Here is a 15,546-nt window from a genome sequence, read left to right on the forward strand (position 1 = left end):
TAATAACCAGTGAATCTTTTTCCTCTGTGATTTCCACCTCTTAGAAAGTCATTTCCTCTGGGAGGAATTGGTTAATGTTTAATCTCGGAGACTTTTTAGGATTTAAGAGCAATTTGTCAAGTAATGTAAAATCTTTGAGGAAAGCTTAAAATATACAGGTAAGCCAAAAATAAAAACAATAAAGGAGAGAGAGAAAGAAAAACAATAACATATTCAGAAATTCTGCTCCTTAGAGAAAATCTTAGGTAACATTTTTGGTGTATGTCCTCTCATACTATTGACACTGTAAATGCAGGAAAATAAATATATACTCACACACATTTTACAAAAAAAAAATGGCATTGGATACAGAGCATTTATTCTGTAAGCTGTGTGTTTTTCCTGAATTGAAATGTACCCTATTGTTTGATATCAGTGACTGTAGAGTTTCTTGAGAATTTCACATGGCTCGCGTAGTATTCCATTTTGTATGCAACCCTTCCGTTAGCATTAGACATTTGGGTTTTCTTTTATTATGAGCAAATCTGAGATGAACAGAGTCTTGTACAAACATTGTTCATATGTTTCCATCTCCCAGCAGGAAGGATTCCTGGGGGCAGGACATTCTGACAAAGGTTTTTGATGATTTTCCCAAGTTGGCTCTCGCAGAAAAGGTTGTACTCTATGTTTCAGCTTCAGCCAGTGGCGTTTGCCTGCGCCTCATTTTCTCTGTCTGTAGGATTCCCTTTAATCTTTATCAGTCAGACCGAAGACTGAGGTGTCTCCCTGCTGTCCGAAACTGTATTCTCAGGCGATGGAGAAGTTGAATCTTTCTTCCTAGATCCGTTGACCCTTTGTACTTCTGCTTTCTTTCACATCCTCAGCTCGTTTTCCCATTAAGGTTTCATATCTTTGTGTAATTTGGTTTATAATTTAAAAATCTGGTGCAGAATGCCCACTATTTCCCCTTTTTTTAGTAGAATATATTGCCTGGAAATCAGTTCTTAAGCTTAGAATTAGGGGGAAAAAGGTATTCTCCACGTACAGAGCAACCTTATAACTGCTGGTCCTCTCCATGTGTAAGGAAACCACTCTCTCACTATTCTGCACGTGGAATTACAATTTCTATTAAATCGTTCTAACTGTTAGCAAGTAAGGGTGAAGCTACATTAAAATATGTTTGAGGAGCCATTTTCTCCTACAAGTGATGTTGTATTTTTCTGTCAATCATGTGAGGAAGAGAAATGTCTCAGTGACTCAGAAACCAGAACTGAGAGATGGGGTGCCAAGTGGGAGACAGAGAAGGTGAGTGGCTCATGAGCACAGATATGTCAAGAGTATAAGTTGAGCATGTAAAAGGCCCCGAATAGGCAAAGACAAAAGTGGGAACCTCCACCTCAAGGTTGGAGCCAGTGCCAGGTCAGTGGGAAGGATGCCTGGAATGGCTGGACGTCCACAGGCAAGGGCACATGCCTTACAATGGCGGAGAAGCATCAAAGATCAAATTGGCAACTTGGACTACAGACCAATTATCACCCAATATTTTAAATAATTGAACGACCAACTTATGGGTGGGTTTATAGCCATCCATAATAAAGACGGTATTCTGCAATTTCCCTTGTCGCTGTTTGCTGCCATGTTAAAAGGGAATGTGTTTGGAAGCAGTACCTGCTCCTCCTGGGAAATGCCTTTAAAGAGAGTAAGGACCTCCCTCTCTGCTTTTTGCAGTCCAGAGTGTGGATGTGATGGTTGGACACCATAGTGGACACTCTTGATGCCCTGCTCAGTTCTTTGCTGGGCTGGGACCCCCATGCCCCCCCAGCCTTTGAGAGCATTGGCAGCTAATGGCTCACAGCTTTCCCTTTCTTCAGGGGATTGTCCTCCATCAGTCTTCCTTTCTGGAAGTGACACAGCGATTTCAGGGTCTGTATTTTGGACTGTGATGGGGAAGCCATGTATTGAGGATGGCAGAACGAGAAAGTAGAAGGAAGCTCTTTCTCTGCGGATTGTGACTGCCTGCCTCTGGAATTTTAATGTGGGAAATACTTGGGGAGTCTAGAATAATGAGAACAGCCTTTGGTGCCTCTTGCTTTTGTGAGAGGGAAAAACCAATCTTTTTATGCTTGTGCCATTGACTGCAGGTTCTGTTTAGCACAGGATTTCCCCGAGGGTGGCACTGAATAGGTGATTGTAGCAGGCAGAAATCTGACCATCTAATGAGGCATTCAGTGTAGTGATGGAGCGCGGGCATCCAGTCTCGGACCCGGCTAGAATCCTGACACCATTGCCTCCTCTGTGATTTTGACATTTCCCACTTGTAAAATAGGCCTAATATTACCTCCACTGTAGGATGATTATTAAGATTTAATAAGTGAAACACATAATGCTTCATACAGGTTGGTGTAAGTGGAGCCATTATTCATAAGCACAAATTCCTTCTCAGCTTTAAGACAGGAAAATAATGACATATTTGGAAACCTTTCAGAAACTCTTTCCACACGAGTTCGTTGAGACCCTTGTTATTTTCATTAAGGGCACTTCCCAGAAGGAGTGCTTTGGATTTGCTGACAGCTTTTCCCATAGATGCTTTTTCATGGAAGAAGGGAGGCTGGAACTTAAATATGTTATCTTTGTGTCTTACTGAACCCTGATGAGCTGCTGGAAGGGTGTCTGAAGTAGCCAAGCCTTTCTCTTGTTCTCTGAATAGGTGCCCAGCCTCAGTAGGAAGCCACCACTCTGAGTCAAAATGAAAGTCTACACAACAATTAAGAGCTGTTGAAGTCCCTGAGCTTGATGGGACAAATTGAATCTGAAGAAGAGCCAATGCGTGGATATTAGGGCAGTACAGGGATGAGAGTCTTAGTCCCCTGTCCCTGAAATTTAGTATGAATTTTCTTGATCCCAATTCTGAATATATAATTTCCATTATACAGTAAATATGTACAATATATTTGCCTGCCCAGTCTTATGACTTGGTGGGTATGATAATACCCAGTTCATGATGGGGAGCTCCAAGTGTGGTCGATTGGTATTCTGTGCAGTAACTGTTTTCCAAATGGAGTAAAGTTCTCTGCTAAAGAAGGCTTTGTCCTGGAGCGTTGGGGGGCACAGGCCACAACTTTTCTTCCGAGGTTTGCCAGAGTTTCCATGGAGCATCCTTATCCACTGTGGATACCTTCATCAACGTTGTGTCTACTGGGTCACACAGACTCTGTGCGTGTGTGGGTAGGGAGTGCAGTTTGCACCATAGTCTGGACCTCCCTTGGGTTCTGCCACATTTGAAACTGGCAGCATTGTAAGTCACCAGATAGAGCCAATCCTCTGAGTACCTGGCCCAAATATCCTTGGTAGTCATTTCTAAACACCAAAAACGGTTTACTGTGAATACCCCTGAGTCTCTGAATGAGGCATTTCAGCACCTTTGGGAGCATTCATAGTCCATTCACAGCAAAACCTGGAGAAGCAGTGCCCCGGAAAGCTGCATTCAAGCAATTGCTGATTGGTTCACTGCTTATTTGGGATAATCCCAATGTGGGTTATATATAGTGTCCCAGAAATCCCTGGTAGGATTGAGCCTCAGGTGTCCACAATAGTGATCTTCTTGATAACACATCCTTGTAATGGTCTTCCTAGATTTCTTATCTCACTTCTTTAGGATCCCTTTTCACATAAACTACTTGTGTACTCCTATCCTCATTGTAGAGTGTACTGCAGGGGAACCCAGCCTCTCACATCTGATAAATGGACAAGAGTGGTATTCTCACATGTAGTAAGTGCTTCCAAAATCCAAAGGGATCCAGAAAGCACTACAACCTTTTCTAATAGGTATAACATGCAAGCTGGAATGACTAGCTCATGGAAACTAGCTCTTTAACCATAGAGGAGATACCCTAGAATACCTACAGACTATTTTATCACTAAAAACCTTTATCACTGTGGCAGCTCTCAAGGCTCCAATCCTCAGGCATACAGGTGACTACCAGGGCATCTTGCATATTGTCATTAATAGGGTGGACTCACATAAAATTTGGTGGAATGTCAAGAAGATTAAGGCCCCTACAGACTATATGATGGAGACCAGGAGAGTTAACAGCTTCTGGGGCAAGACTGTGAATGTGTATTGCTTTTCTTGGCCTGTGAAGTCAAGCCATCTTGATTCTCCCTCCTGTTGTGAATGGAATAGACTACATTTGCCACATTGATAGCTGTACAGCAAGGGGCAGAAGCTATGCTGACCTCGCTAGTAAAAATAGCACATTTACCAGAGTGGCTACGATTGAGACAGCTTCCTTAAGTTCTTGGTGATTCACCATCATCTGCCACAGTTAATCTAGTTTGTTCAGGAGTCAGTTGAGTTGAACAGGGGTATGATGGAGATTGCCATACTGTACCCTTTATGTTTTTATGGTACTGAGGTATTTCTTCTCATTGTCTTGGTTGGGCAGGTTGGGGGAGGGTAGTAGCTTCATGTGCTTCCCCTTGACCTTACCTGTCATGATGGCTCTTACTCAACATGTAAGGAAACAAATGTGAATATTGTGAAAGCCACTAATTATTTATACTCCAACTATACACTAATGGCTTGGGGGAAAAAACCATACTACTAACTATGAGATAAAATTAAAATGTATAGGCATTTAACACCTGACCTCCAAAGACCCTACTCTAACTAGAGCACCACATTGGCATTTGAGTCTTCTGCTTTAGTGTTAGCTCAGCCTCTGTATCTATTGGTGTTCAAAAAGTCCGAGTTATCCCTTTCCCCAGTACACAGTTATCATGGCAAATAATTGCAAACTCCTTGGAGAAATATCAGAGGAATATGGACCATTATACTTGTGGTTGCCCTGCAAGATCCTTCCTTAAGAGCACCTTCCAATCAATGGGCTCTAGATCGGTAGACTGGATTAGATCTGGGTGAGGGACTTTTATTTTCCATTGTGATGGCTGATGTCAGTCCTCTGTAGAACTATAGTCAGCAACCTATCTCAATAAGCCTTCATTGTTCAAGTCACTCTTATTTGGGTTTGCTGTCAAATGCAAATTTTGAATGTCAGAGTTATATTCAAGCTTGACATGGAGGGTTGTTTTATACTTATAAATGTATAATTCACAGTGCAAGTATAGCAATTGTGAATCTTTACATGGAATAATGTAGGCTAAAATTAGTTGAAGAAACAAACTGGAGCCATGGGGAGAAACTGGTAGTATCATGGTTGATTCTTTAACGCATCTTTATCTGACAGACCCAATGGCAACACATATGTTTAGAGAACCTTTTAGTAAAATGAAACAATTAATAGAATCGTATTGAACATTCAGCTCTACAAAGATAATATGCATTCATTTTTAAGCATCTATTAAGTGTATTAGTCTAGTGAGGACCTTTCTTAAAGTCAAAAATATTTATATATATCCCTTGATTGTGAAACCATTCATAATACCAACAATCTACTATGAATTCAAATGTATGGGTGGATTTGGTTGTAAAATGATGAAGCCAGGCGTATAGATGCCCCGTGGGCAAGGAAAATCGTGGATGGCTTTTTTTGGAAGGCTGATTGGGTTGAGTCTGGAAAATGGGATCACCTTTTGTTTTTTCTCCTCAGCCCTCCTGTGCCATCTCTAAATGCTAACTGATGAGTGGGGGGGATTACTAAGACTATATATATATATATATATATATATATATATATATAGCTAGAAACATACAATTACTAAGACTATATATATATATATATATATATATATATATATATATATATATAGCTAGAAACATACAGTATAGTTCTAGTTATGGTTTTTTTCTATGGTTTAATCTTCACGTCGAAAGCTGGTTTTTTGAGTTGGTAACATTAACCCCCAGATGTGGAACATCGGTGAACAGAAGGATTATATCTTGTTGGGTTACATTAGTTGGCAAATGGGAAACAATTAGAAATGGGCCTGGCACACAGTAACTGCCCGATAAAAGGGAATACTACCTAGCTGTTATTCATCACTGCCGTGCCTTCCTGTCTCCCACAGCTCTCTGACTTCTCCGGATAGTCCACCCCAATCACACTATGGTATCTGCCATGCATTTCATCCTTTACTTGTCTTCTAATTGTTTCCTGTTGACATTATCCCTTGTGCTGTACTACAAGTACTTAAACGTACAATGCCAGGTTTTATAAACCGGAGCTTGGAGCAGGTAGTGTAGCAATGCAATTCGGCATATGGTTCTGGTGGAGCCTGCTTGGATTCTAATCTCACTTCTTCCACTACTTAGTTGTATGATCTGGGGCACGTTATTTAATATATTAAAGCCATTAATCTGTTTGTCTATATAGTTATTTTCTTCTTTTTGAGTTATTCTTTTCCCAGCAATACGATTACTGAGTCAAATGGTACTGCATCTAGCTGTGTGACTTAGAAGTTAGCTACATCCCTGTGCCTCAGTTTGCTCACATGTAAAATGAGGATAATCAATTCTCTCATAATGTGGCGCTGACCGTTAATGGATAAAACACATGGTCTTTGGCAAAAAAATGAATCAGTAAGTGTTGATGCTAACTGTTGTTTTTGATCAAAATACGTGTGCTAACATTGACTTTTGAACAGATGCCCTGCTGGCCAAAAAGATAGGAAGTTGGAAAAAGAAAAGCAAATGAAATTATTCACTTAAATGAGGCCTTTGTTTCATTGAAAGTTTGCAATTTTGCATGCTTTCCTGACTCTTCCTACTCATGATTAATTAAAAGAGTGCTGAATTTGGTGTGGTGGCAACTTTTCACAAGTCTACTTAAAACATGAGCTATAAAAGTTGTTTTGGTAATCTGGGGGGGGGGGAGAGGGGGAGGGGTAAGAGGAAACGAGTGAAAAACTATCAGATAGAAAAATCCTAAATCTTTCTTTGCTGCATAATAAGACCCAACTTTCTTCTTGCCTGTATAAACAATTTACTTTTAGAGCAGAACTTTCGGAATGTAGATCTGGGATGGGAAGGCAAGATTCAATTTGCGGGGTCATGCTTGGTGAGAAAAGTGTTCCCAGAAATAATATTTGAAGAAGGATTACATTCTGAACCCTGGTCAATTTCTTACCTCCTGGCAAAATAAATTATGATGTTGGGTAGGTTTCAAGCCCCCCCAAATGCCAGAGTTGATATTCGATGAGGTTCTATTAGGGGCTTTTTACACACATTTTAAATGGTTGCCAAGACATTTGCCTTTTTCACTACATCTCTGTTTTCACTGCATCACTGAAGCTCATGTCTTGATGTGCCTGCCTAATAAGCTGCAGAAGGGAGTGGATTTTGACAACTTGGTGGGTCTACAGATTCAACTGAGGCTGAGATTAGCTGACAAAGGAAAGGGAGACACAGCCCTGTGGTGGGACGCTGGGAAATGACTTTGATTTTCCTAATGGGGACAGGAAAAAGGTCTTTGTCCATGCTCTAAAAAGGGTAAAGAAATATGGTCAGTTTTGGCTGAGGATTTGAAATAAACTTTTATATGTGTATATATATATTAGTGATTATAATGTACTGTATATAATTATATAATTATATATTTAATTATATAATTTCTGTGTGTGTATATGGATTCTCTGCATACACTCACATACACACAAATCTAGACACACACATTACTTGAGTACATTTTTTTCTCTGTGTTTTTGGCTATATTAAAAAAGGAAAAGACTGAGTTTTTTTTTTATTTTTATTTTTTTAAAAGACTGAGTTTAGATTAAAAAAAATATTTGGTTGCATTTGTTGCCAAATACTGAACTCTCACTCTGTATGTAGATATCAAGCAAGATTATAAACCTGATGAATTCACATCACCAGCCTGAAAAAACTTAATGTTGAACGTTCACTCTGCGATAAACCCTGATCTGGTCTTTTTTCAGCGTTCTTTACAAAGGACTGAGGTCAAGGCAGGATGAAAGGCTAGAGGACATTATAAAACAATGCATATGTAATTGGAATCATTAGAGGAGTAGGAAATATTTTTCAAAAAGGTGAGTAAAAGGAATGCCTATAGCATATACCCGGTGATGACAAAAAAAAAAAAAAAATCACCAAAATGATACGACCTCACTTGATGGATTTGGTCTTAGTAGAGAAGGCAGATTTATGGTTAGTAATTTGTGTCCTTCAGAATTTAGAGGCAGGAGGCAGATAAAAATATAGCACGTTCAGCAAAACCTTTCTACAGCCGACTGTTGGACAGAAACCCACGTTTCCTGAAAACTCATGGAAAAGCCATCCTGAGCCCAAACTCCCGGACCCTTATTATGGTTGTGGAGAAAAGAACTTTTAAAACCTGATATGTTCACTTACGCACAAAGGTATATTTTTACAGTATTGCAAAAAAGGTAAATTAGGAATATTCTTATATTCCAAATGATCTGGTATTATTTTATTTTTGCCATAAATTGCATGTATCCCAATGTGATTGAAACCCTACCAGGGTTTGAAGTTATAACCGCAGCTAATGTACTTGAAAAAGTAAAAAGCTTTCTGTCAGTCTGGTTTCTGCTTCAAACGGACCAAGACAGACTTATTCTCCAGGATGGAAGGACCCCCCGACTTGTTTTTTTAAACAAAAACCTTAAAAGACTAAGCAGGAAATCACACACACTCATGGAGACATTTTAGCCGAAAAGGAATAATTGAATGCAAGCGAGAAAAGGCATTTATTTTAAATTAAAGAATTTTGACAGGCCAGCCAAAGAACAAAGGGCCGTATTCTGTGTTACCTATTTTCCCCGGGGTTCCAAACTCCCGAGACTTCAGTGGGAGGGTTACTCGCAGGAGGGAGGCCTGGCGCTGAAGAAATGGTGATCAAAGCCATCAGCTTAAAGCAGCTCAGCCTGCCTTCGATAGGCCAGCTGTTCAGAAAGTTCTACAGCCTTCTGCAGTCAGGCCTCACCCTTTGTGCAATGGCATTTGCAGGACAGTTCCAGTCTGAGCCTGAGTGATGGGGTTCGGGTTAAACTACTTTGTTAGGTTTCTTCTGTGTTTCCTCCCCAGTTCAGTGGGGTCTGAGTGGGTTGAGTGGCGATTGTGGACTTTTGACTGATGGAAAAGTGGGAAGGAACATAAAAATGACTATGTCTTGGCTAAATACTGTAAAGAAACCGCTGGTCTTGGCCTCTGTATGCTCACAAAGTGAGCCAGAGAATAGGTGTGATAAGAATAGGAGCTTTGGGGCCCATCAAGTCTGGGTTCCAATCCAGCTGTGCCCATTCACAGCGAGGTGATCTCGGACAAGCTACCTACTCTCTTGGGGGCTCAATTTTCCCATGAAAGTGGGGCCAATAATACCTACTACCTCAGGGAGTCAGGTAAGGATCAAGTGATCGAAAGGACTTAGGAGGGAGAAGCAAATGAGTGTGCCTTCTTGATCATTGGGTTAAATACGCATCAGTTTTTCTTCAGAGTTCAGTTTCTGTGGCTTCAGAATTAGCTTCATGTTCTGCTGTAACCTTGTTCAGCTATATGGTGTTTGGTGAGGCTCTTTGGTCTCTCTCAGCCTCATTTAGCTCATCAGTAAAATGCAGAGGCTAAGAGGTCACACCTCAGAGGTGGTTAAAAAACAATAGAACAAAGGGTTTTAATACAGAACTTGGAACATAGAAGGTCTCAAAAAAATTGTGCTTTTGTATCTCAGTTCCCTGTTACTCTGTTTTGCTATTTTCTCAGCCAGTTTCCAAACTCTCCTCTAGAACCCAAATCGTCTTTCTCTTTCATTGAGTCCCCTCCTCCAGGCCTGACAGAGAGGCTGTGGGATGTGCCTTGTAGAGCAGTCTCTTGGCCCACCTGCAGCGTCCCCTCTGAAATTGGGTGCAACCTCACAGTGCTCCTCGCCCTGACAGCCAGCCCTGTCCCACCGGGCCATTTTGGGTTTGTTTCTTGTGGGATAATAGAAATGACGGTTTTGAAATTAAATCAGCTGGATAATAGTTTATAATTTTGATGTGCTTCTATATAAAATCACATAGAGAACATTTGTGTTCTGCGTGTTCCCCATTTTGCAGAGGGACCACGTATTGCTTATTTACTCATAAGGGACAATGCAAATGGGCAAACAAAATGTAAATATAAAGCATATAAATTCAGAATAGGCCTTTCTATATTCTCTGCTTCCTGCCCACCAAACACCTAAAAATTAATGCGTTATATGATGGGAAGGATTTGTTGTGTGACTACACAGAAACAGTAAGCGTGCAGGTTCTCTGTACAACATGAGGGTGGATAGGAAGACAACAGGCCTTCCAGGTCTGGCTCAACTCCTTTTGGGAAACGGTGGTGTAAACGTATTTTTCCGAGAGATGTAGGGACGGCAGAATGACTCTGGGAGAGTCTCTCAATTTCCATTTCTCGTACTATCAATAAGTCCCAGAGTTCCATGAGAATGGCTTGGGGCAGAGCAGATACAGCTCACTTCTGTCCCCTTAATGTGGTAGGGTGGAATTGACCCTGAACTTGTAGGACATCTCGGGTTCTGTTAAGTTGTTACTGCATAATCACGGAAGCCTACACAAATGGCTGAATTTCTTTGGGATGCAGCTTTCTTACCTGTCAGCTGCGTATGGTAATTCATCTCTCTCTTTCCCAACATACCGTGTGGTTGTGAGATTCAAATGGGAAAAGCATTTGGGGGTCGTGCTCCACTGTCGTGAGACATCGCTAGGTTATGTGCAGTTGGTGCTGGTGCCTCTTTATCATGAGACGATCGTGTATAAATAACTCCTGTGTGCTCAAAGCATCTGAGCATAATGAATCAAGGATTTGTAATTCTTAAATATACCTGCATAGACTTTTATGTACTGTTTGGGATCTAGCAGCATTAAATGGCCTACGCAAATGAAAGTGATCTTATTTTTATCACTGGGAAAGTTTCCAGGACATTATCAACACATGCTAAAGTTTCCTACGTAGAATGTAATACTGAAAACCTCCGCTACCTTACACTTGGACTCACGACTTCCATATGATTTGCCTTTCACTTATAAAAAAGCCACAGGCCTTGTCAGCCAAATTCCAAAGTGACATTCAGCAGTGGATACTTGGATTCAATTTTGGTTTTGCTTTCAGATTGTCACACACACAGACACACACACACAGACACACACACACACACACACACACACACGACCAAGCTACAAACAGCCGGGACATGTGTATCCCCCCCCCCACTTCCCCACTTTTGTTTCCCTTTCTTTAGAGCTTGACTCACATGTTTATTTCAAAGCCACTAATACACACATTCACATGCACACCTTCAGCAGGAGTCGTGACATAGTGCTTCCCACATGTTGATCATGCATCGGTTTAACTGTACAGTATTGCCCTTGGTTACCATCCCCCCTGACACCATGTGGAATACTCATCTTCTCTAATCCTGGTCTATAGTATTTCTAAAGTACTTTACAAGCCCAGAGTAATGGCTTCTAATGCTTTGCAGCAGCTGACCTGGTAGCACACATGATATCTTAAATGTAACAATCAAAGGACTGCGCAGGATCTTGGTATTTCCGCTGGCTTGCACATGTGGTGTGTCCAGGTCCAAAATCCGTAATGTCAGTTTTAGACAAAAGAAGCTTAAAACAAAATAGAGTCTCCCTGCTTTGTGTCAACAACTGAGCTAGAGCGACGGAACGCTTCCTGATTGGGAGACTACATGTATTGTATATCAGTTATCTGACCCCTACAGTAATTTTTTTTTTGGGGGGTGTGTGTCTGTGAGCAACCTTGCTCAAGATTTATGTAATGGAGGGCATTGTTTTATTAATCTACACCATGTGGAACTCTCCAGGTGCTAAGCTTTGATCTTCCTGCCCTCTGGTGCATTAAGTTTTCTAGTACTCATTGACAATGATGTTTGTGATTTAAAGCGCTTTTTTTCTTACAGCAGAGGGGGAAACAAAAAGGGTTCAGATAACTCTACCTTGAACCAGAGACCCTGCACTTCTTTTCTTGTTTGGTCTCAGTTTGGTATGAAATGCACTCTGATTCTGTTTAGGAGAATCTGATCAGTACTCCGAGGAGTAAAAGAATATCTTTCTGAAACATTTTATGGCACGTTAGATTACTGCTGGAAATGCTGGGCTTGGCTGACTGGGGGAAGCTTGGCCTTCATCAAAGTGGTCTGGGAAGATGGAAAGTAAACCATGATTTTCCATTTCTCCCACTAAGAGCAAAAAGGACAAAGAAGTGGGAGGGATGAAAGGAGACACAGACCTTCAGAAATCCGAGTCTGTCACGACCCTACTAGCATTAAGAACAAAATGGTAAAATTTGTCTAATAAAGTATAATGAAGCCATCTGATTTGTTATGTTTCAGGAAATAGAGTATTACGTTGGAGAAAAATGTTAAGAAATAACAAGCTGGTTAAAGGCAACGTGATATACATACTCCTTAAGGATATAGACCCTGGCGTCAGACTGCCTGTTCTAAATCCCATTTATGCTGCTTAAAAGTGTCAGGTTCCCCACCTGGAAAATGGAATTAATAATACTATCTACCTCCCATCTAATTGGGAAGATTAAATGAGCATGTAGAATAGGGTGTGTTTACCCTCAGTGTGGTGTATTTGCTAATACCCTACCCAAGCCCTTTGGCTGTAATACCTGTGATTTGCAACACAAATTATTTTCTTATCCTTTTTTTCTATTAAATAGTTTGGCAACATTGAACTTTCTAGGCTGGCACATACAAGGCTGTGTTCCTACAAAGTAGGTAAACAGCCACCCTTTATCGGGAAAGAGAAAAGAGTCCGGCTGCGTTTACGTTCAAGAGCACCATTACCAGAGGAAGAAATTCGGGAAGAGGCGCAGTGAATATTCTAAGGTCATGGAATCCTTCTGGCTCTCCAGGGTCATCCCTACCTTCCCTCGTGCAGGAGAGAGGGCTACCTTCTTCCTCAAACCTTGCCATCCCTGAGAATACAGAAAGGGTGCTTTTGGCTGTATCACCAAGATTTGCTTTGCCGTTTAAGCTTCATATAAATGAGCTCAGATTCTTCTCTGGCATTTCATTCGTAACAAATTTCAGATTTGTGTATGTTTTTGCATGTATCAGTCGCTCCTTCTTTTTCCCTGTGTTTTATTTCATTGTATGAATATGTCACAATTTGCCCATTCTCTTGCCATAAGTTGTTGAACATTACTTTTAAAAAGACATTTTAACAGTATCCTCTATCAACAATATAATTTTGTATGGGTGTACTTTCTTTCTTACTTTCTTGCCCCTGACTGTCTAAATCATAATGTCTTCCAAAGAAGGGTTTAATGATCATTACTTGGGTCCATGCCCACCACCTCCATTAATAAGATAGCTAGCTGAACAGGGACAAATGATGGTCAGGGAGATTCATCGTGTTTGCAAAACCACAGAGTGATTCTGTGACTCATTTGGTCTTGCTCCAAAGAAAGATGAAAAATACCCAGTGAAAGATTCATGTTTCTAGACTAGTGTGTATAGAGGACAGTAAAGGATGTTCTAGTGAAAGCTTCTACATTCATATGCATTTTGAGGAAGTGAGTGTGGGATACTTTGAAGTCAGCTCATTTGCTTTATGCAGGTGTCCCAAGATTCCATGTCTTGCTCGTATAACACTGGGCAGAAGTTAAGAGGCATGTTACCCCAGAAGTATAGGAGAGAAAGCATGCCTTACTCTGAGACAGGTTGAGCCTGTCCTGCACTCCTCATCACAGTCCCTTCTAGAGATATCAGGGGTGGGGGTGGGGTTGGGTAATGCAGTTGGAAATAAATGAAAGAGCTGGGGAGACTAAAGGGTGGAAACTTGCAGCCCCACGTTCCCCTTTGGGATGTGCAGGAATGGAGAAACAGCTTCATGAAACTTTGTACCACTTGACAGTGGCCAGAGACAGGAAAGGAAGGCACAGAGTGCCAGATAATCTGGAGACTTTTTCCTTAGCAAAACGGATGTGGTTGGATTGCATGACATTAATCTGCCTTGTTAGGCCGAGGAGGAGGGTTTTCCATGGGCCTGGGACTTTCAGTGCTAAAACCGGGACAGTCCTGGGTAAATTAGGGACTTGGGATAATGAAACAGATTTAGGAGACCCCTCAAGGCTCTAGATTGTTTGGGAAGTAAGGGATCATCTAATGTAGTGCTCTTAAAATTGGTTTCACAGAAGACCAGCCTCCCTTCTTTTGGATGCATAATGTTAGGCATCATTTTAGAAATAGGCTGATGAAGCAGAGATGCCCTTTTCAAAGCAGGGTGGGCATGTGGATGTTCCAGAAAGTCTCGAGTTAGCCTAGCCACCACCCCATTTCATGGAGAGAAGCTGAGGCCAGGAGACATCAGAGACTTGGGCACCACACCTAGTTTATGACAGGCCTGGGACCGCATCTCCAGGTTTTAGAGTTTTGAGTTGACTTCAGCCCATTACCATTATCCCTCAAAGTGTGAGCAGTGTACTCTTGAATCAGAATCACTGTGGATGTTTCTTAAAAATACCTACCAGGAGACCCTACCCAGACTTCTCAGGTTAGAATGTATTGAAGAGGGTCTGGGAATGTTCCCTACAACAAGTTCCCAGGTAATCCTTAGGAACATGTGGCTCTTATATCCTCCACCCCTACCCCTTCCTTCAGGATTCCTTACTCAGAAGTGCTGAAGATACTTGGTCCTGTAATCTTTCCATTGTATCATTTGTAATTGGGTACTTGAGCTTACTACCAGGTATTGAACAGGATAATGAGAAGGACTTCTGGATCTTGGGGGAATAGGTAGGCCACATAAACTTCAGCTCTGTCTGCCTACACCTCTATCTGCCACAGCCAGACTGAAGCTGGATGCCCCCCTGCCAAGCCCTCATCTGTCAGCTGAGAAAAGTTTCTCACCCACGCCGGCCTGGGCTGGCTGTGGGATTCACTCTCTTAAATCATAAAGAGTTTCCCCTGTCACTGTGTGGAAAATAATCTTTTCATTGGACAGAGACAGATGAGTCTTCCTGAGACCCTGTGCCCTTGAGAAACTGTGCCCTTCTGACCTGGGGGCGTCCATCCTTCTCCTGTAGGCTGCAGTGGGTCCTGTGAGGACTTGAAGGGCACGAACCCACATGGAGATGCTTATGGGACTTTCCTCATTTTTTCCTTTCGCTCTGTCTCTTTCAGAAACCTCCTCTTTCGTATCATATGATTGGCTTTGGCTTTGAGAAAGTTGCGACTAGGAGACCCCAAATGAGGATGTCTTGCCAGCTCTTCATATTTTGGTATGAAAATGTCCTACTGTTATGATTCTGGAGTGGCTGATGTAAATGTTGATATATAGCAACCCCAGGGTTGAATTCTTCTCTCCTTTCTTCCTTTGAGTGTAAAGTCCTTAACAAGCTTGTTTTCCAATGAAAATTTATTCTCTATATTGGGTACGCTTTAGTTTGTTCCTAAGGTGACCCGAATTATACTTTTTCCCACCCTCGCCCCTGAACCCTTCTGCATACTTCCAGCCCCAACCCAGCAAATGAAACCAAACTGGCTGTGGCCTTCTAGAGCACCATAACCTGGCTGGGAGTCACATATACATAGAGGCGCCATGTTCTCT

At 41.5% G+C, this 15,546-nt stretch overlaps 1 long non-coding RNA gene across 1 annotated transcript in view; it reads left to right on the forward strand.

The window, feature by feature from the left end:
- Positions 1-13,761: 13,761 nt before the first annotated feature.
- The window catches only part of LOC106968156 (uncharacterized), a 656,017-nt gene continuing 654,232 nt past the window's right edge, over positions 13,762-15,546 (forward strand). Inside the window, exon 1 of the long non-coding RNA XR_001429089.3 lies at positions 13,762-15,217. This is a non-coding gene — a long non-coding RNA (uncharacterized LOC106968156). The remainder of the gene's footprint in view (positions 15,218-15,546) is intronic.

This window comes from Acinonyx jubatus, chromosome D4 (genome assembly GCF_027475565.1).
Source record: "Acinonyx jubatus isolate Ajub_Pintada_27869175 chromosome D4, VMU_Ajub_asm_v1.0, whole genome shotgun sequence".
In the NCBI taxonomy this organism is placed as follows: domain Eukaryota; kingdom Metazoa; phylum Chordata; class Mammalia; order Carnivora; family Felidae; genus Acinonyx; species Acinonyx jubatus.